This window comes from Canis lupus, chromosome 30 (assembly GCF_003254725.2).
Source record: "Canis lupus dingo isolate Sandy chromosome 30, ASM325472v2, whole genome shotgun sequence".
Classification (NCBI taxonomy): Eukaryota; Metazoa; Chordata; class Mammalia; order Carnivora; family Canidae; genus Canis; species Canis lupus.
The window spans coordinates 16,923,626-16,944,891 of record NC_064272.1 but is presented as its reverse complement, the minus strand read 5'-3'; the positions used below and the strand labels follow the sequence as shown (position 1 = coordinate 16,944,891).

General features: G+C 40.5%; 1 long non-coding RNA gene across 1 annotated transcript in view; it reads left to right on the top strand.

Moving 5' to 3' along the window:
* Positions 1 to 21,266, top strand: part of LOC112675939 (uncharacterized) — a 69,892-nt gene that overhangs the window by 8,935 nt on the left and 39,691 nt on the right. Inside the window, exon 2 of the long non-coding RNA XR_003146171.3 lies at positions 3,790 to 3,929. This is a non-coding gene — a long non-coding RNA (uncharacterized LOC112675939). The remainder of the gene's footprint in view (positions 1 to 3,789; positions 3,930 to 21,266) is intronic.

The following is a 21,266-nucleotide window of genomic DNA, read 5'->3' as shown; positions in this document are numbered from 1 at the left end:
GTGTTTAGAAAAATTAATACCTTTTTGACAGTAAATAGGGGGCGACCAGAGAAAAAATTCAAGAGAGAAGGCTTGCAAATAACAGAAATTGAAACTCTCCAGACTGAGAGGCAAGGCCTAGAAAAGGAGACATACCGGATAGAGGTCTAGGGACTGCAATTGTGGGAATTTAGGCTACTTTAAAGAACACAGTTCCACCCTCATACTCAAAGGGGCACCAGAGGAGCAAGCCCCAGTTGGAACTGCAGATATTCCCAACCCCTGAAGAAAGGGCCCTGAGCTCGTTCAAAACCTGACCTAAGTTCTTCAGAGACCAAGACTCTCAATTTCCTTTTATTTTCTTTCTTGAGGGGAAGAGGGAATTTGCCTGAAGGTGGCTTCCTTTTAAGTCTGAAAATGTGGCAGGAAGAGCCAAGAGAAGCCCTGTGACTCTCTCCAGGGGAGAGGCAGTGATTACAGCCAAAAGAAACTGCCCTAAGAAGAGCTTTTTCAGAATGACACATGCTATTTTCTTCCTCTCCCTCCGTGACTCAGATTCATATTTCACACAGACCTTTGCCTATGTTTTCTTTGCTCTGCCTTGACTGCTAGCCAGCAGACTGTGTCCACAGCATTTTCCCACTCCTGCTCCCCAGTCTGGTAAAAACATTAGCTGGAAGAGATCCGGTGTTTACCAGGTAAATTCCTCTACAAGTACCTTTGCAATGAAAACTATTTGAGTCCTCCACAACCCAGCTTATATCTAACCTAATTCAAGTTCTAGTCAATGAAATAAAATTCTAATCCATCCATACCACATATTTGAACAGTTCAGTGGTACTTACTTGTAAAAAGATTTGACCTATAATATTTTCTTTTCCCCAAAGAACTTAAGAAATAAGTAGAGGCAAAAACAGAGCCCCTTCAGTAGTTGGAGAGTATTTTCCCACAGACATGTGTTTTAAAACTCCAGTTCCCAGGAAATCTCTGTAAGGACTTTTCCCAATAGTCTACCCAATCCTGGACAAAAGAGAGAGAGAGGCTTTAGATTTGATAAGCAGGATCTTCTCAGAAGGAAACCATGGGAACTTTATCAGTATTCAAGCAGGCGGTGGTCCAGAGCATTGTAGAAAATGATCAAGGGATCAGAAATGAATTTGGTTAAAGGAAACAAAAGTAGCATACCAAAGAAATGAGAGTATATTGAGGCCTGAGGCCATTCTACTGTAGTAGAATGAGAGTCAAGTCTTTAAAAATACAGTACCAGGGCACCTGGGTGGCTCAGGTCATGATCCCAGGGTCCTGGGATTGAGCCCCATGTTGGTTCTCTCTACTCAGCAGCAGTCTGCTTCTCCCTCTGCCCCTCTATTCACTTGTGCTTCCTCTCTCTTTCTCTCTCATTCTCTGTCTTAAAAAGATAAATAGAATCTTTAAAAATAAATAAATAAGAAATAAAAATGCAGTACCTAGATCATGTGACAGAATTAATTACATCAGTTATTCTTACATAGTGATAAGAGTGAGATGCTTAAAGAGCATCATTCCTGGAGGAAGCCATTTTCTCCCTCTCCCAGCTCTGTAAAACAGAAGCTTCCACCTTTTCAGAATTGTGAAGAGCATTTGCCTTCCTGCTTATCCTCTCCCAATTCTTTCCAAGGAGGGACTGACTTACCTGACTGTGGGGCATTGGGGAAGGAAGTGCGCATGCTCAGCTCCTTCACTACCTTGTCCGGGGAGTAGCCTGCCCACCAGACAAGTGCATCCCTACCCTGAGTCCCAAATATACACATGTACACCCACCCTTGCCTCCCCGGAAGTCTAGGGCAGAGTATTAGGAAGTGTGGTTGTAAGCTCTGACATGTGACTCCTCCACTTTGGCCTCACTCCCACCCAACACTTCTCTCTCAACATGTCTAATTCGTGTGACTGTTTCTCAAAACGTTCTGAACATGGGCTTAGAGCTGTAGTTTATGGTCTTCTTTAAAGCCTCCAAATCAAGGGGCACCTCGGTGGCTCAGTGGTTGAGCTTCTGCCTTCGGCTCAGGGAGTGATCCCAGGGTCCTAGGATCAAGTCCCATGTTGGGCTCCCTGCTCAGAGGGAGGCTGTTTCTCCCTCTTCTCTTCCCCCCAGCTTGTGCTCACTCGCTCTCTCTCTCTCTCCCTCCAATAAATAAATAAAATATATTTTTTTTAAAAAAGGAAGAAGAAGAAATACCAGCCCTTGGGGTGCCTGGCTGGCTCACTAAGTTGCTTAAGCTTCTGCTTTCAGCTCAGGTCCTGATCTCAGCCCTACATCCAGCTCCTTACTGTGCAGGGGCCCTCTACCTTTCTGTCTCTCTCTCTCTCTCTCTCTCTGTCTCTCTCTCTCTCATAAATGAATAAAATCTTAAAATAAAAAAAAAGAAATCCCAGCTCTTATCAGATGTGCAGCCTTCACCAATTTTGAACCTCAGTTGCCTTATTCATAAATGAGCAGAAATGTCATTCCCACCAACCCTGTAGGGGGGTGACTGTGAGAATCATTACATCATGTATATGAATGTTCTATGTACACTGGAAAGTACGATAGAAATATAAGATAGTTTGAAAAAAATGGTGAGGTACTTGAAGATATTTTGGGGTCGAAGAGCTAGATATTTTCCATTTACTCCTTCAGATGCACTCTCCAATCTGATCCGTGTTCTGGAGGCTGAGCTTTCTGAACATCAGTGGGCTCCCTCGCCTGTTGGCTGCCGGTTGAATTTAATTAAAGTAGAACCACAGAGGGGTTTGGAGAGAAGGTAGTGCAGCATCCTCCCTGCTGGGTCTCTTCAGGTTGCCTGAACCCCCTATGGAGGGCACAGCTCAAGTCAAACTGCCTTCTCCACAGTTTTCCCCCAAACCAGCAACATTACCATCACCAGGGAATGTGAAAAATAGTTACTCTAGTCCTGCCTCAAACCTACTGAAACAGAAGCTCTGGGGTAAGGCCCAGCAATCTGTGTCCTCCAAGAGATTCTTTTTTTTTTTTTTTTTTTTTAAGATTTATTTATTTATTCATGAGAGACACAGACTGAGAGAGAGAGAAAGAGATTGAGAGAGAGGCAGAGACATAGGCAGAGGGAGAAAGAAGCAGGCTCCTCGCAGGGAGCCTGATGCAAGACTTGATCCTGGATCCCGGGATCACAACCTGAGCCAAAGGCAGGTGCCCAACCACTGAGCAACCCAGGGGTCCCCCTCCAAGAGATTCTGATGGTACAGAATTTGAGAACCACTGCTGTAACTAACTACTGTACTCCCATTTCCTTTGCTTGCAGCTATTCACCCTAGGATACTATCCCGTGTTGCTTCCCCCCCAAACCCTGTTTACCTTTGTAAATAGTCTTTTCATTACACTCCCCTCAAGTTAGTAATTTTGAGCCTGCCATTGTTTCCGTTTGGTAAACTAAGAAATGATGTAATATCCTTGTGAGACATATGACTAAAATCTGAGGTTTTTGTGTGGGCTTGGGCTGCAACGTTGGTTTCTACCAAGGGCTTTGGTCTGAAGAGGGAAAACGCTAAAATAAGTTGCTACTTGCCAAAGGAAGCTGTTGGTATTTCTTTCCTTTGGCTAAGGCCAAAGCTATAGTGAGCTAAATTCATACTATTTACTTTTTATTTCACACCGAAAGTTGAATGGGCCAAGATATAACATTTGAGCAGCCTGTAGAAAATACACAAGTTCAAAGGGTCAGCCTGTGTCGAGTGTGTGATACCTGAGACAAAGAGACTTTTTCTAGGTGTTTGTTTCTTCAGGTCTCTTGTCACAGGAGCTCTCCTTGTTTCCAGGGTAAATCTGAGGCAGAAATATTCAACAGAGGTCAGCAGGGAGCCTCGAGTAAATCTGAGAAGCCCCAGTCCAGCAAGTCATTTCCTTCGGGAAGAAGCAGGGTGAAAAGGAGGCTTTGGGAAAACTCAGCCCAACCTAGGTTTGTCTTGCCTTTGCAGATTGAGTACACTGCTTTTGCCTACAACTGAAGAGACTGGTTTTCAAAGTGATATCTCTTATTTACACCTGAAAAAATGGTGAGACAGGCTAAGCCTGTTTTCACATTTTTTCTTGAATCTATTTTTTAAAAGACAATTCTCCATGTACCCCCTCAAGCTGTAACTTGGTATCCTCAAGCTGAGGTCCATGGTATCCTCAAGCTGTAACTTGTTCTGTGTGTAGCTCACCATTTCAACAACCTTCCCAGGTTTTCCCCTCTTTGAACTTTCCCAGAGCATAGTCAGAATTTAAAGGAACAGGATCCTATCCCCAGGGTCAATTGCTGATGTGATTATCTAATTGGCCCTGATGGGCAATGACTTACTGCTAGCAACCCTGCCCAAGGCAGCCCACAAGAGTAGACCCATCTCAGAGAAAGCAGGCCTCACCACCTAAAAGCTGTATGACCTTGAGAAAATTACAAAGAAAGATGTAAAGAATCATAGATTCTTGGGGTTGAAAGGAACTGATATTTAGAAATTTATGTCATGTGTTACATTTAATTTGATTTTTCATTCCTCTATTGAACTTTCTACTGAAAATAATTTCTGCCATTTATTGAGCACCTCCTATGGGCCAAGACCTATTCTAGGCATATTGTATACATTGTCACTAAACCTGAAAGTAACCCATCAAGGTAGTTAGCACTAACCCTAATTTACAGTTGTGGAACTGAGACTCGATAGAGTGACATACTTAGTTCCAAGAAAGTGGAAAAGCCAGGGTTCATGTCCAATTCCAGCTGGCCTGGAAGTCAGTGCTCATTCCACTTGACTGTATGATCTCTTGAGAGATCCCATTCTAACCTGCAATTGAAGCATCTTTTATAATGACCTGAGTTCTGTCTTCCTCTACCCCCTCCCCATCACTTCCAAGTTTTACCCATCTGGATATAATAAGCAAAATTGGCTTCCTCTTCCACATGCCACTTTTTCAGATATTTGAAGACTTCAAACTACTCTGACCACCCTGAAAATATTCAACCTTTCCTTCTATGAAGGAAGTCCCTTTACTATCCTACCAATTCTTCTTTAGTTTGTCTATGTCCCATAAGTCAACAACAGCAACAACTTGAGTTTTAGTATACATACAGAAAGCTGGATAAATTATAAATTATTATACAGTGCAATTAATTTTTACAAAATAAGCTTTCCTTCCTGGATTGAGAAACAGAAACATCACCAGATCCCTGGAAGCCCGTGCTTTCCTGTCTCTGCCTCCCCAAGAGGTGACCACCACCCTGACTCTTACTACATGCATTATATAGAAAGCAGATGGTCTGCCTCCATTTGTGTCTGGTTTTCTTTGCTCAACATTGTGAGAGTTCCATGTCATATTGTGTGGAATTATACTTGGTTCATTCTCATTGATTTCTGTGTACTTTTCGTTTTTGTGTGCAACGCAACCTTTTTTTTTTTATCGAAGTATAGTTGCCATGCAGTATTATATTAGTTACAGGTGTACAACATAGTAATTCAATAATTCTATACTCAAATGCTCACCATGGTAAGTGTAGCTACCATCTGTCACAATACAAAGTTATTACAATATTATTGACTATATTCCCTGTGCTATACTTTTCATCCTCAGGATTTATTCATTTTATAACTGGAAGTTTGTACCTCTTAATCTCCTTCACCTATTTTGTCCATCCCTCTACCCACCTCTGGCAGTCACCAGTTTGGTCTCTGTATTTATGAGTGTTTTTCTATTGTTTGTTTGCTTGCTTGTTTTGATTCCACATATAAGTGAAATTATATGCTATTTGTCTTTCTCTTATTTCATTTAGCTTTATACCCTCTAGGTCTATCCATGTTGTTATGAATGGCAAGATTTCATTCTTTGTTATGGCTGAGTAATATTTTATTGTATATGTATACTATATCTTCTTTATCCAATCGTATGTCAATGGACACTTAGGTTGTTTCCATATGTTGGCTGTTGTCAAAGCTGCAATAACCATAGGGGTACATGTATCTTTTCAAATTAGTGTTTTTATTTTCTGTGGGTAGAAATAAAATGAAAGAAAATGGGTACTCAGCAGTGGACTTACCAGTTTATATGGTATTTCTATTTTCAATTTTTTAAAGAACCTCCACACTCTTTTCCATAGTGACTGCACCAATTTACATTCCCACCAATAGCACACGAGTGTTTTCTTTTCTCCACAAGCTTACCAACACTGGTTTTTTCTTGTCTTTTTGATGCTAGCCATTCTGACTTGTGGGAGGTGATGCTTCTATGTAATTTTTTTAATGTGGTAAAAAATTTATAACATAAAATTTACTATCTTAACCAGTTTTAAGTGTACATACAGTCCAGTGATATTAAATACATTCACACTGTTGTGCAACCATCACCAGAACTTTTTCATCTTTCCAAACTGAAATTTAGTCCCCATTAAACAGTAACTAACCATCTACCCCTCCCTCAGCATTTGGCAACCACCATTCCACTTTCTAACTCTGTGAATCTGGCTAGATACCTCATATAAGTAGAATCATACAGCATTTGTCCCCTTGTGACTGGAACGATGTCCTCAAGTTTTATCTATGTTGTAGTATGTGTCAGAATTCCCTTCCTTTTTAAATCTAAATAATATTCCTTTGTATGGCTATACATTTTGTTGATTCTGTGTGCTTTCTTAAAAAGATGTATTTATTTTTGTATTTATTTTAAGATGTATTTATTTATTTGAGAGAGAGAGAGCACGCACCCTCAGTGTGGGTAGGAGGGGCAAAGGGAAAGGGAGAGAAACTCTTTTTTTTAAGATTTTATTTATTCATTCATAGAGACACACAGAGAGAGAGAGAGAGAGAAGCAGAGACACAGGCAGAGGGAGAAGCAGACTCCATGCAGGGAGCCCGTCGTGGAACTCGATCCCGGGTCTCCAGGATCACGCCCTGGGCTGCAGGCGGCGCTAAACCGCTGCGCCACCCAGGGCTGCCCAGAGAGAGAAACTCTTAAGCACACTCTGCACTAAGCATTGATGAGCAACTCGATCTCATGACCCTGACTGAGATCATGACCCTGAGAGCAACACCTGAACCAAAACCAAAAGTTGGACACTTAACTGTCTGCACCAGCCAGAAGCCCCTATTCTGTGTGCTTTTTAAAGCACATTGTCTTACAGGGTGCCAGCGTCTCTGGTGGGTCTAGCACAAGCAGGTCCTTTACACAGCTCCACCACTGCACTCTTGCACTCATTTTTACTTGTTTCCAAGTCTGGCTCTCCTCTGGATATTGTGCTTCTTGTGCATCTTTGCTTCCCCCCTGGAACCTAGCTCTGAGTAGAAATGCAGTAAACAATATCTGTCAATAAATAAATGAATGGGAGCAGAACAGCCCCCATGAAGTCCCTCCTGTTTACCTCTCAGAGCCTCAGTCTCTTCATTCTTAAAGAGTCTGAACCCAGAGTTTGCAAGTCTTGCTTACTTTAACATCTCTGATTTTATGACACTCGCACTTAACAAAACTCTTTGTTGACCTATTCCAAGGGTTTGGCTAACAAAAACGATAACAGTAACTTTTAAAACTACATTTATGTGTTTACATAACTTAGTTTATCCCCTTGGTAATCCTGTTAGATAACGTAAGAACTGAAGGCTCCGTGAAAGAGGATTCTGGACAAGGAGACAGACTTGCAAAGTGGGTTGTTAAAGGTGGTCTCCATCCGGGAGAAGTTTGCCAATCTCATTTCTTTCATTCCACATCTGAACTGACAAGCATCCTAGAGTGCATGGGGGGGAAGTGGAGTCCGTGGGGGAGGCACTCTAGGACAGCTGCAATTCCCAGTCCAGTCACTAGGTGGCCCCTTAACTGCACCCAGAGGGGACAGATGAAAACAACTTCAGCCCCAGAGCCAGGATGGTCCCAAAGGGTCAGTGAACGGAATAAGGCTTTTTCTTGGAGCCTTTCCAGATAGTAAATAGTTAGGAGGCCCTGAATATTCTGAAATAAACTATAATTGGCATTAGACTTAAAATGCTACTCACTCTGTTCCCGGGTAAGTTAAAAATCTGACCATAATACCTTACTCTCCATCTTGTGATTTCTGGATCTTATTCTCTTCTCTCCTCCTTCTCTTCATCCATTAGATTTTTATGAGAGACACGAAGCCAGATTTTGATGGGCCCATGGTTGAAACACATTGACTTAAAATATCTCAAGGGACAGTAAGTTTACAGGTGGATCAGTAGCTCTTCAGCTGGAATTTTTAAAGGACACTATGTTTACTGTCTTATGAAAGAGAACACTCTCACATGTTTCAAGAAACTTGAGAAACTTTCATGTCAGATTAGATCAAATCCATACAAATAAATTGTCTCTCCTTTTCCAGTGCTGCTAATAAAGTGGTGTATATGTCTCCAGGTATTTTTTCCAAAGTACATACTAATATATGTTTCTTCTTTATAAAAAGGAAAACTGAAGTGCCCGGGTAGCTCAGTCAGTTAAGTGTCTGACTTGATTTCTTCTCAGGTCAGGATCTCAGGTCATGAGATTGAGCCCCACGTCAGGCCCTGAGCTAAGTGGGGAGCCTGTTTGGGATTCTCTCTCTCTCCCTCTCTCTCTGCCCCTCTGCCTCACACTCTCTCTCTCTCTTAAAAAAAAGAAAAAAGAAAAAGAAAAAAAGGGAAAACTAACACTTTCAAATGACCTTTAAAATTTTATTATAGGGGCATTTGGGTGGCTCAGTTGGTTAAATGCCTTTGGCTCAGGTCATGATCCTGGGATCCTGGGATCTAGCCCCACATCAGCCTCCCTGCTCAGCCGCAAGCCTACTTCTCCCTCTCCCTCAGCCTGCCACTTTGCCTACTTGCGCGCGCGCTCTCTCTCTCTCTCTCTCTCCCCCCCCCCCACTCTCTATCAAATAGATAAATCTTTAAAAAAAAAGTTTATTATAAAAAGGGCTATTGATTAAATCATGACACCTATTAACCTTATTCCACATTCTCTTCTCTTACAATGAACATCCATGGGTTTGAGTAAAATTGTGTTCAAGTAGTTCCTATTTTATGTTTTAAAAAGAATTAGTATTAATTTATTCTGTCCTCCTTCAGAATCCTTAAGTGTTTTGGCATTCTTACTGCAAAGGTATTTTTGCCAATTCCTAGCAATTTTTTGCTATCCTTTCAAATTTTTAAATTTGATTACTGATCCTAGGTTATATTTTTAAAGCTGATTTACAACTTTTGAAATGTAATGCTCTATTATTTTATTGTAGCTTCCTTGGTTCCAAGCACAACTTCAGGTGGGATTAGCACAGGTTACTGTTCATTCTATTTTCTACATGGAAGTTCTGTGACCTCCTATTGTATTCATTTTTTTAACATTAGTAATACCCCAGTGGGTTAAAAGCCGTCAAAAAATTAGAGACTAAATAAATAAATACCTGTTTTAAAACCACAGAGAACAATTTCAACCTACACATTAACGTTGCGTAAGGATAAAATGAAATACCCAGTGTGAAAGCTCTTTGAAAAATACAAATGTATGCCATGCAAATGTAATATTTGGCTTGACTTCAAGTAGAAACCAAGAGCTGCTGAAATAATGGCTTCTTAGGATTTACCAAATGCCGAGGGTCAGATATCTGAGGAAAGAGCTGGGAGACACATAAACAGCATCATTTCTTAAACTAATTGAATATTCTACATTGTTTACTTGCAAATGTTCTGGCTACTAACACATGACTTAACACATTTTAGTAACAGGGCAATGGGAGAGAGAATGCATTTTTTTTTTTTTTTTTTTACAGTAGCCTTGAGATTCCAACTAGTATCAAGGGACATAAATCAGCACCAAATCTTCAAAGTAAGTGGCTGGTCTGGCAAGACAGAGCCAGTGTAATGTGGCTTTTCTATTAGCTTGGCTATAAAGTTGGCGATTAACTTAGCACTTAATTGGATCCTCCTACAGTGGAATCACAAGAGCATTCAGTCCTGCAGGCTAGAGAACGTGTTGTACCTGTTGAATAGTATTTAAGGTCCTTTAAAAGTCTGGTTATAATTGAGTAATGACTAAACACGGCTTTATTATATCGGACTTTTAGAGGTGATAGGCATGGTTGTCTACCTACACAGAATTGTGCCCAAAGGGCAGTGTCTGAATCCTAGCTCCACTATTTATAAACTGTGTGGCTTTGATTGGATATTTTAGCCTTCATAAGCTTCAGTTTTTTCATTTGTATAATACAGGCAATAGTACCTATCCTTCTTTTATTCATGAAATTGTAAGAATTGAGTTAGAACATGCATGGAAAAGAGCTTTGGGGCCGTAAGCACTCTACAGCCATTAGTTACAATTACCAAATGTAACCAGCATATTTTACCAATGAAGAAGCTGAGGGTCAGAGAAGCTAACTGATATGGCCAAGGATCTATGGTGGCAGAGTTAGATCTAGAACACAGATCTCCAGGCCTCTTTTCTTTGCAGTGAATCCATAAGTGCTGTTTTGTGAAATTTATATAAACTAAGGTCTCCATCCATGACTTATTTACATACAATTTATTAACCAGCTATAAAAGGTCATTAAAATTTAACTTCAAGTTTGTTAGAAGCTAGATTTAATTACTGTGTATGTGTTGATGCATTACTAAACTTCCAGCTAAAACTATAGCTAGGCTAGACCCTGAGGGAAAAGTTTTTTGTTTTTTATTTTGCATGTCAGTGCTTGGCTAAAACTTCTGTTTTTGTAAGGGAGTCACATGAGATAATCTAAACTCTAAATCTAATTATGAGGAAGAATCTACAAAACAAACTCAAACCTTGTATGAAAGCCAAAACTTTTATCGTTCTTTCATAGTCTTTGTAAAATAGATTATTTCACCTTCATCCCAATATATATTTCAAACCTGTAATTTTAACATAAAGATGACTAGTTGTGGCCTCAAAGATATCTTACTCTAATATTATTTTTGTCTCAGTAAATTCATTTATCAATAATGTGTTTGTGAAAATAGCATCATATCTAAAAGCATGTCTATGTTTTAAATAAGGCTATTGTCTATGTTTTAAATAAGGCTATTCTGAGTTTTCCTTTATCCTGAAAAATTATGGCGGATTTGGACTAAATAATGTCTAAAAATTGTTTATGACTCTAAGCTACTAAGAGCTAGAATTCAGAATTAAAGGAACAAAACAGATCAGTGTTTATTTTTCAGCCTATAGTTGCATGGAGATTTAGGCCCAGTTTCTTTTTTACAGAAAAAAAATACATAAAAATACATACAGGCATGTTGAACCTTGGGGCCTTATTAAGGAATGTCTCCCAAAGTCTTTATGAGTTTTTTTTTTTAGATTATTTATTTATTCATTCATGAGAGACATAGAGAGAGAGAGAGAGAGAGAGAGAGATGCAGAGACACAGGCAGAGGGAGAAGAAGGCTCCATGCAGGGAGCACGACGTGGGATTCGATCCCCGGTCTCCAGGATCAGGCCCCGGGCCGAAGGTGGCGCTAAACCACTGAGCCACCCAGGCTGCCCAAGTCTTTGTGAGTTTTTAGCAGCTTAATTTTACAGCGTTCTATGATGGAGAATGTTTAGAATTTATATCTTAAGATTTAGGCCCATGTCCTGGCTGATTTTGAGCAAGATATTAACCCTCTCTAAATCTTAGTCTTATAATCTTTTTAATGTAGTGCTTTCATCAAGATGCCCAGAACTTACAAGATTTTTAAAAGATTGGGAGGAGGGTTGGCAGGCAACTAAAGAATCTAAGAAAGCTAGTATTTCAAAGCTAGATAGCTTTTCAGTCTAGAAAGTGGGCAAACTTGACTACTCATTGTTATCACTTTTGTTCCGGTGAAATGACCTAACAGCATCCTTTACAAAAAGTAAAATTTGTAGCCTCCCTGGGTATGGAGTGCACTTTGAGGAAACCTAAATGCAGGTATTCTCAGAGGAAACTTAGGTAGGTATTCTTATTAGTAACACAATTGTTAGTTTCTAAGCCTATACTTACTTCTGCCTGCTTTTGAGATAGAGGCAATATCTCCTTTCTTTCCATACAAGTTTAAATGGTTTAGGACAACCCTGTGCCTTGTGCCTGAGGAAATGTATATTCTGGCCAGAAAAGGTGCTATCCACAAACCTGAAGCTGAGGCCCTTGAAATGGCAGGGTGTTCACATCAAAAGTGAGGACAATGAAACTGACCTTGGAATGTGGCAGTGGAATTAAGTGAGCTAATGCATGTAGGCCTTCTGGTACATAAGGTATTTGTTAAATAGTAGCTCTTATGAATATGCCCAGTATTGTTTTCCTAAGTCCTACTATGGTCTCTTCCTCTGGCAGACATCAGGGGAGGTAGCAGGAAGCAGAGCCACGCTCAGTGGGCAGCCCTAACAGGTGCTGACCTGTATGGTCAAACCCCACCCCTTGAACATGTATCTGCAAACCATGGGCAGGGCTCTGGGTGGCAGATGGACAAGGTTAACAGCAGTGAGAACCAAAAGCAGACTGTATGCCTTGCATCCTCCCAGAACTGGCCCAAGGCAATATGTGACTTGCATGTAGTTCAGCAGAAATGTAAGCAGGGGACAAACTTTTGGCCCCCAGTTTAGATAGGCTTGCACTCACGAAATGAAACTTCAGATAGAAGAGACACAGCAACATAAGACAAAGGGACACTGCTGCAAGGGAACATGTCCAGGACAGTGCTATCTTCGTGCTGTTTTAACCTCCAGTAAATAGTCTGCCCTTGAAGTAAATGACAAGAGCAGGAGTGTGAAGACAGCACTGGGTGCCACCTTCCAAGGAATTAACAAATCTGAGTCTTGGGGATTTGGGGTAATGGGAGCACATGAAAGTTGCTTCTGATTATTCATATAAAGAGATAGTAAGCAAGGTAACCTGCAGAATAAAAGGGGGAGGCAGGTGTGAACTAGCTGTCTAGGGGAGCAGGTGATACAATGAAACAGCCAGGGAACATGGAGGGCCACAGTGTGTCCGTAATTTCAAATTTAAACTGATTCTAGTCAGCATGGTTGTGCGTTTCTCCCCAGAGCTTTGAAGTGTAAAGTCAGTAGAACTTATTGTGATTAGTTAGGGTTTTGCCAGATAAATAGTATGAAAGTGAAGAGGGGCAAAGAAATAGGAAGTGTATGCAAGGTTCATGAATGGAAGCTGGGAAAGGAGGGAAGTAAGGACACAATGGAGGTGAAGAGTGGTGAAAGATGTCAGGGCCAATGGATTCTGGGTCCTGGTGGGGTTGAGGACATTCTTTTTTTTTTTTTTTTTTTTGAAAGATTTTATTTATTTATTCATGAGAGACAGAGATAGAGACAGAGAAAGAGAGGCAGAGACAGGCAGAGGGAGAAGCAGGCTCCATGCAGGGAGCCCGACGTGGGACTCGATCCCGGGTCTCCAGGATCATGCCCTGGGCTGAAGGTGGCACTAAACCACTGAGCCACCCAGGCTGCCCCAATTGAGGACATTCTTGAAGCAAATTTTGGCATTACAAATCTTTTTCTTTTCTTCCAGATGTTTAAGAGTGGGACATTTCCTTGCCATCTTCTCATGTTACTGTATTTAGTCCCATTTTGTTTTCTTCTCCTTCCCACAGTTTACACAGCAAGTTCATGAGGGATTGCTAGTTGCTTTACTGAAAAAGAGTTCAGATTCTTGTACTGGAAGAGTTAAGTGGTGTTATTTGGAAGTCCTTTTACATTATCCAGATTTGGTTAGAGATAGGATTATGCTGATGTTCTTTATTTTTCTCCTTAATTTACAGAGAGCTCTCTTATCTCAGACATTCTGGTGCTTTGGTGGAATTTTCTAAATGATACAACCTACTACATAGCAATTTTTGGGGAGAACTGCAATTTGACCCTTAAATTGGGGCAGGATTCAAGCAAAATAGAGACCTTCTGACCAGAGCCTCTGCTCAGATTCCTAACAGGAACACATTTCTCATCTGAATGGTCGTAGAAGATCGGATGACAGAGGCAGTTCTATCCGTTTGTTGTGCTCCTCTTTCACTTACCTGAAAACTATCTTAAAATGATTGCTTTCCAAATGCAGTGACACAGCAATCTGTTTTCTAGAGACCTTACATTCAGTAAACTCCCTGCTCTGAATGTCTGCCCTGGCAATTCTGGAGGTGCTTTAAAGCAAAATGAGCAGTTCACAAAGGCATAGAAAGGACAGAGAATAATAGAATCTGTAAGATTTGGGGATCACAAAAAGTGCAAATGACCCACTGATATGTTCACCCCACTTGCCTTGCTGGAAGGGACCTCAAATGGTCTTTATGTTCATCTTCCTGCCTCCATGCAGGAGGGTAGCAAAGTTTTCCGCTCACGTGGAAATTAGATCTAATGCTATCAATGCTTCAGGAATTTTTAAAAGCTGATCTTATATTTATTTTTAAGCAGATTGACTCTTCTACAGTTTTACTCATTCTTCTATTGACTACTAAATTTGACTGTTAGGGATATTCCTCATTTGGAAAGTAATTTGCTCCTTGCTGCTGTTACAAACATGCCTAATTTTTTAAATTATCCGGTTACCACAGGAAAGTTAATCATGATAATCTAGAGCTTAAGTCTTGACTTTTTGGTTTTTTGAATTTGTGAAAAGCACAGTTTATTGTAAGGTGACTTGCATTCTCCCTAAATTCAACCCCTTGCCTTTCCTGGCACTGCCGATTGTGGACAGAGAAATAGAGCTGAAGTCAGAAGCCTCAAATCCCAAATCCACTATTATAAGCTGCATCACCATTTTTGTTACTCTTAATTTATAGCCCAAATTTTCTCATTTGCAAAATGTGAAAAAGCATACCTATGTTCCAGATAAATCAGGTAACAAATGTAAAAAGCATTTTTAAAATGCTAAAATAGGGGTTTCGGGGTGGTACAGTCAGTTGAGCATCTGGCTCTTGGTTTCTGCTCAAGTTATGATCTCAGGGTCCTGGGATGGAGCCTGGTGGTGAGTCTCCGTGCTCAGTGGGGAGTCTGCTAGAGATTCTCTCTCTCTCTCTCTCTCTCTCTCTGCCCCTCCCACTCATGCTCTCTCTCTCTCTCTCAAATAAATGAATAAGTCTTTTTTTAAAAAATGCTTAAATATTGTAAAGATGTGCTTATTTTTAGGGTTTACTCCCTAATGCCCCATGTTAGCTTGTTTGGGATCTCTTTGGGCCCCTACCCTTCCCTGCTCTTCCTGTTTTTGCCCTACTTTCCTTCTCCTTTCCCTAGTGTCCAGCTATCCTCCATGGAATGTTGTTATAGCAGAAATCTCAGAGACTACACAAAAGCTAAAAATACAGCCAAGAAAGAAATTAATACTAGTGTACAGAGACCTTCTTCCTGTTAAACATATTTCTTTGAGGCTGTTAGGAGATGGGGCAAAGGAAATGAGAGAAAGGACAAAGCAGATGGGGATGCCAGTAATGAGAGCAGGAGAGAGGAGAAGTCAAGAGTCAAGGATCTGGGAAAGAATCCACTAGAAAAGGAGAAGCACAGAATTAACGTCATTGTCACTAACCCCCCACCCCCACCCCACCCCACCCCAGCATCTGGACTCGGTTGAGAAAAGAGGGGAAAAGGACAGTATAAATCCAACAAAACATGAAAGTATATGAAAAGGAGTTTGTACTGAAAAGAATAAAGTAAGCACAAGAATAAAATTATTTTCAGGAAGGGGAGTATCAGATTACATTGCAGGCAGGCACTGTGATAAAGTTATGATACAGTGAGCATAGTTTAGTAAGAGAGTTTGATTCCTACAGCCAATTACTGGGAGGAAAATGTAAATTGCTGTTATATTTGTACTGCAGGTAAAATTATCCTATGGCCAATGAAGTCGAGAAAAGGGATTTGCTGAAAATGTGGTTAGAACTCATGCTGTACACTCAATCCATGTGATAGAGAGAATGTGGGAGATGAACTTGGAGGAGCACATATTCCCATCTGCTTTTCTTCCCCAAAGAATCATATGGCACTCTGCAATAATTTAGATGTAGGAGTTTTAGATGGACACTTGATATGGGAATTAAAAGAATGAAGGAATTGGAAGAGGAATCACCAGTAAACCATGAGTTGGGATCCACTGAGGGAGTAGGGTGGCCTAGATGGAGCAGCAATCTTATTAAGGGCTAAATTTTTCTCTAGTGGAATTTCTTGAGCCAGGAAACTGCTAATACCTAGGCTACCTTATAATTAAAGGAAGCTAAACAAGCCCACTTGCAGACCTAAGTTCCCATGAAAACATCACTACCCAATCTTCAATCTCTTCTGACATATGATATATAAGATGCCTTTCTCTGAGCCTGGATAAAGACAGTAGCAGACCGTCTTATGCCCTGGGTCCCACCCCTACAAGACTACTTCAGAAACTAATGTTAGGGGGATCTCTGTGTGGCAGATCAGTTTAGCACCTGCCTTTGGCCCAGGCATGATCCTGGAATCCCAGGATCGAGTCCCACATCAGGCTCCCTGCATGGAGCCTGTTTCTCCTCTGCCTGTGTCTCTGCCTCTCTCTCATTCTCTGTGTCTCTCATGAATAGATAAATCTTTTTAAAAAAGAAAGAAAGAAACCAATATCAGAGGTAACAATGAGGATAGTGAGCTAAGGTTGGGAGAATTATATTCTGCATCTCTAAACTCCCCAGGGAACAAAGCCATAGAGGTAAACTATTTTTTTTCACATTGCAAATGTATCCCATGACCCATCCTTTTTTTTTTTTTTTTCTTTTTTTTTTTCTTTTTCTTAATTGGTCCTTCTCTTTCTGATCACATCCATCTCATCTCAGGTCATCTTTGTTACCCCACCAAAAGCATGAGGATCAGTTTCCCATTATAATGTTGTTTTGAGATTCATCAAGTTAATTTCACTCCTACTTTGGCTGCTCTGAAATCAGCCACTTTATGCAAAATTGAATGTAGATGCGTTACACATAGGTTGATCAAGTTGCCAGTGAAGAGAGGCTCTTTTTTCGTGGTTGGAGAGACTAGACTTTCCTATAGTTACTTTCAAGTAACTCTCCCCGCTGCCAGGCCTTTAGGCAGCTTTCACAGCCTTAGGCTCTCTAATTATGCTCTGTGGCCAACAAAAAGAGAAAACAAAAAAACTTTAGGCCTCAAAACTAGGACTTGACTTCTTAGATCTGACTTCACTTGCAGGTTTAGGATCCTAAAGCTGTGGCTTCTACCTTCACATCCATCCAAACGAGATATGCAAAATTCATGACTCCATTTTACTAGGTCGTTGTGTAAGAGAAAGTGACAGAGGGAAAACTAAAATCTTTTGCCTTGAGAGCAAAATACTTCACCTTCCACTTCAAATAGAGCCAATGAGACTGAGCAGAAAACATCTCCCATAGCTACCTGTCAGGTGTTATAGCAAGGGAAGGCAGGAACAAATCCTTTGTATAAATCAGGAATGTTCTGGTTCTTGTAATGAAACACAAACTTATGAAAGGTAGTCTTGTACATAGAAATATTCAAATATCAGAAAAATTAGTAAGTAGTGCCTCTCCATAGTATGGGGATAAGAGAGGTTTGTTTATCTTTTTGTTTGTATGGGAAAATTAAAGACTATCAAGTTATATTTTGTGTACATATCAATAACCAAATAATATGCCTTAAATATAGTCCATCATATTTCTCTTGATCTTTGAAATAGGCAAGTAAGTTTCATTTTCAGGAGCTCCCCTTAGCACAAATATGCTCCCAGCATTATATCCACCTTTCATTACTTGACTCTTATCTTTTTGCTCTTAATTTAATGGGTTTATAATTTAACTCTTCTATTTATTTTTTTTTAAGATTCCATTTATTTATTCATGAGAGACACAGAGGCAGAGAGAGAGAGGCAGAGACATAGGCAGAGGGAGAAGCAGGCTCGATGCAGGGAGCCTGATGCGGGTCTCCATCCCGAGACTCCAGGATCACGCCCTGGGCCAAAGGCAGGTGCCAAACCTCTGAGCCACCCAGGGATCCCCTGTTTCTTTTTTCTCTTTTTTTAAAGAATTTTTTAAGTCCTTTTTTTTTAAGATTTTATTTTATTCATTCACGAGAGAGACACAGAGAGAGAGAGAGAGGCACAGACACAGGCAAAGAGAGAAGCAGGCTCCATGCAGGGAGCCTGATGTGGGACTCAATCCCGGGTCTCCAGGATTACACCCTGAGCCAAAGGCAGCACTAAACCGCTGAGCCACCCAGGCTGCCCTGTTTCTTTTTTATAAAAGAAATTTGGAAGAATAAAAGATATACCAAAGAAATGCATTGTTTCCAAGTAAAAATAAAGTTCATAACTTTCAGTCAGTGAAAATACTTTTCTTCTTATTCTAAACCTGTAGAGATAAAACACAAGCAACAATAACAAAACGAATATTTAGATAAGTTCAAAAACAAGAGAAGAACTCTCTAGATGCCAGACCCAAAGCAGAAACGAAAAGCCGTAACAGAAAGCAAGGTAGCCAAACTGTTAGGTGCCTTTGTACAAATCAGAAAATGGACCACTGTCTGAGTAGATTCACTCTTGTGGGTGCAGAACTTTCTGAGTTCTGAGTTCTTATTATCTATTTATTTGAGTGAGAGAGAGAGAGAGAGAGAGAGAGAGAGAGACAGGCAGAGGGAGAAGCAAACTCCTGGCTGAGCAGGGAACTTGAAGTGAGGTTCGATCTCAGGACCCTGGGATCATGCCCTGAGCTGAAGGCAGACACTTAACCAACTGACCCACCCAGGTGCCCCTGAGTTCTGAGATTTTACTGAGTCACACCACCTTGCCCAAGTGCCTTTGTATAGGGTATAACCTGCACAGTTGTACCCAGTCACACTGACAAGTAAGAGCAGAAGCTACATCACTCAGAGAGGTTTTGAAATTGGAAATAGGTCTTAGGGGCTGAGCGACAGAGTTGTTTTGGGGTTTTGATTTTTTTAGATTATTTTATTTGAGAGAGAGAGAATGCATGCACACGCAAGAGCAGCAGGAGGGGCAGAAGGAGAGGGAAAAGAAGCAAGTCCCCCACTCGGCCCAGAGCCCAAGGCGTTTGGATCCCATGATCCAAGATCATGACCTGAGCCAAAATCAAGAGTCAGACACTCAACTAACTGAGCCACCCAGGTGCCCCAGGGATAGAGGGGATAGAGCCTAAATACATATATGAGGAAAAGACACTAAGTCTTAAGTTCACGAAAGACAGGAGGCTGATTGTACATCCTTGCTCATAGTAGCATTATTCTCAATAGCCAAAAGGTGGAAGCAACCCAAGTGTCCATTGAGGGATGAATGAATAAACAAAATGTGATCTATATATGTACAATAGAATATTATTCAGCCTTAAAAAGAAAGAGGATTCTGACACATGGACAAACTCTTGAGGATATTATGTTAAGTGAAATAAGCCAGTCACAGAAAGATAATATTTGTTGATCCCACTTATATTAAGTACTTAAAATAGTCAAATTCGCAGAGATAAACAGTAAAATGATAGTTTCCAGGGGCTGGGGGAAAGAGGAGTGGGGAGTTACTGTTTAATGGGGATGAAATTTCACTTAGGGAAGATAAAAATTTTGGAGATGAATGGTGGTGATGGTAGCACAAAAATGTGAACATTCTTAATGCCATTGAATTGTACACTTAAAAATAGTTAAGGGGGGGGCACCTGGGTGGCATCTGATGGTTAAGTTTCTGATGCTTGGTTTTAGCTCAGGTCATGATCTTGGGGTCATGAGATCCAGCCCAGAGTCATACTCCATGCTCAGTGTGGAGTCTGCTTAAGAGTCTCTCTCTTGGGGATCCCTGGGTGGCGCAGCAGTTTAGCGCCTGCCTTTGGCCCAGGGCATGATCCTGGAGTCCCGGGATTGAATCCCACATCGGGCTCCCGGTGCATGGAGCCTGCTTCTCCCTCTGCCTATGTCTCTGCCTCTCTCTCTCTCTCTCTCTCTCTCTCTGTGACTATCATAAACAAATAAAAATTTAAAAAAAAGTCTCTCTCTTTATGTTGGTAAATTGAACACCAATAAAAAATAAATTTATAAAAAAAAAGTCTCTCTCTTTCCCTTTGGCCCTCCTGCTTGGGCTTTCTCCTTCTAAAATAATAAATAAATCTTTTTTTAAAAATTTTTTTTCATAAATTATATTTTTATGACATTTTATATACAACACCCAGTTTGATATAGTGATGGTGGATACATGTCATTATACATTTGCCAGAATTCATAGAATGGACAGGACCAAGAGTTAACCCTAATGTAAACTATGGTCTTTGGGTGACAACAGAGTTCATAGATTGTAACAAATATACACACTATGGTGTGGGATGTCAATAGCAGAAGCAACTGTGGGTATAGAGACAGGGGATACATGGAAACTCGCTGTACTTTCCACTGTAAATTGAAGATGGCCTAAAAAGTTTTTATTAACTCGGTAAGGTCACAGGACACAAAATCAATGTACAGAAATCTGTTGCATTTCTATACACTAATAATGAAGCAGCAGAAAGAGAAATTAAGAAAACAGTCCCATTTACAATTATACCAAAAATAATAAAATAAGGGGTGCCTGAGTGGCTCGGTCCGTTAAGCATCTGACTGTTGATTTTGGCTCAGGTCATGATCGCAGGGTCCTGGGATTAAGCCTCGCATCAGGCTCCCTGATCATCAGAGAGTCTGCTTGTCTCCCTCTCCCTCTGCCCCTGCTGCCACTCATGCTCTCTCTCTAAAATAAGTAAGTCCTTAAAAAATAATAAACTTGACTGAGGAGGTGAAAGACTTGTAGTCTGAAAACTATAAAACATTGATGAAAGGAATTGAAGATGAAACGAACAAATAGGAAGATATTTCATGCTCATGGATTGGAAGAAGACATATTGTTAAAATGTTCTACTCAAAGCAATCTACCCATTTAATGCAATACCTAATGGAAAACACCAACAGCATTTTTCCCAGAACTAGAACAGATAATCCTAAAATTTGTATGGACTCCAAATAGCCTAAGTAATGTTGAAAAAGAAGAATAAAACTGGAGGTATCACAATCACAGATTTCAAGATATACCACAAAACTGTTGTAATCAAAACAGTATAGTATTAGCAGAAAAATAGACACATAGATCAATGGAACAGAATAGAGAGCCCAGAAATAAACCTACAATTATGAGGTCAATTAATCTTCTTCAACAAAGGAGGCAAGAATTAGAAACGACAAATACCCACCATTTGCTTCAACGTGGATGGAACTGGAGGGTATTATGCTGAGTGAAGTAAGTCAATCGGAGAAGGACAAACAGTGTATGTTCTCATTCATTTGGGGAATATAAATAATAGTGAAAGGGAAT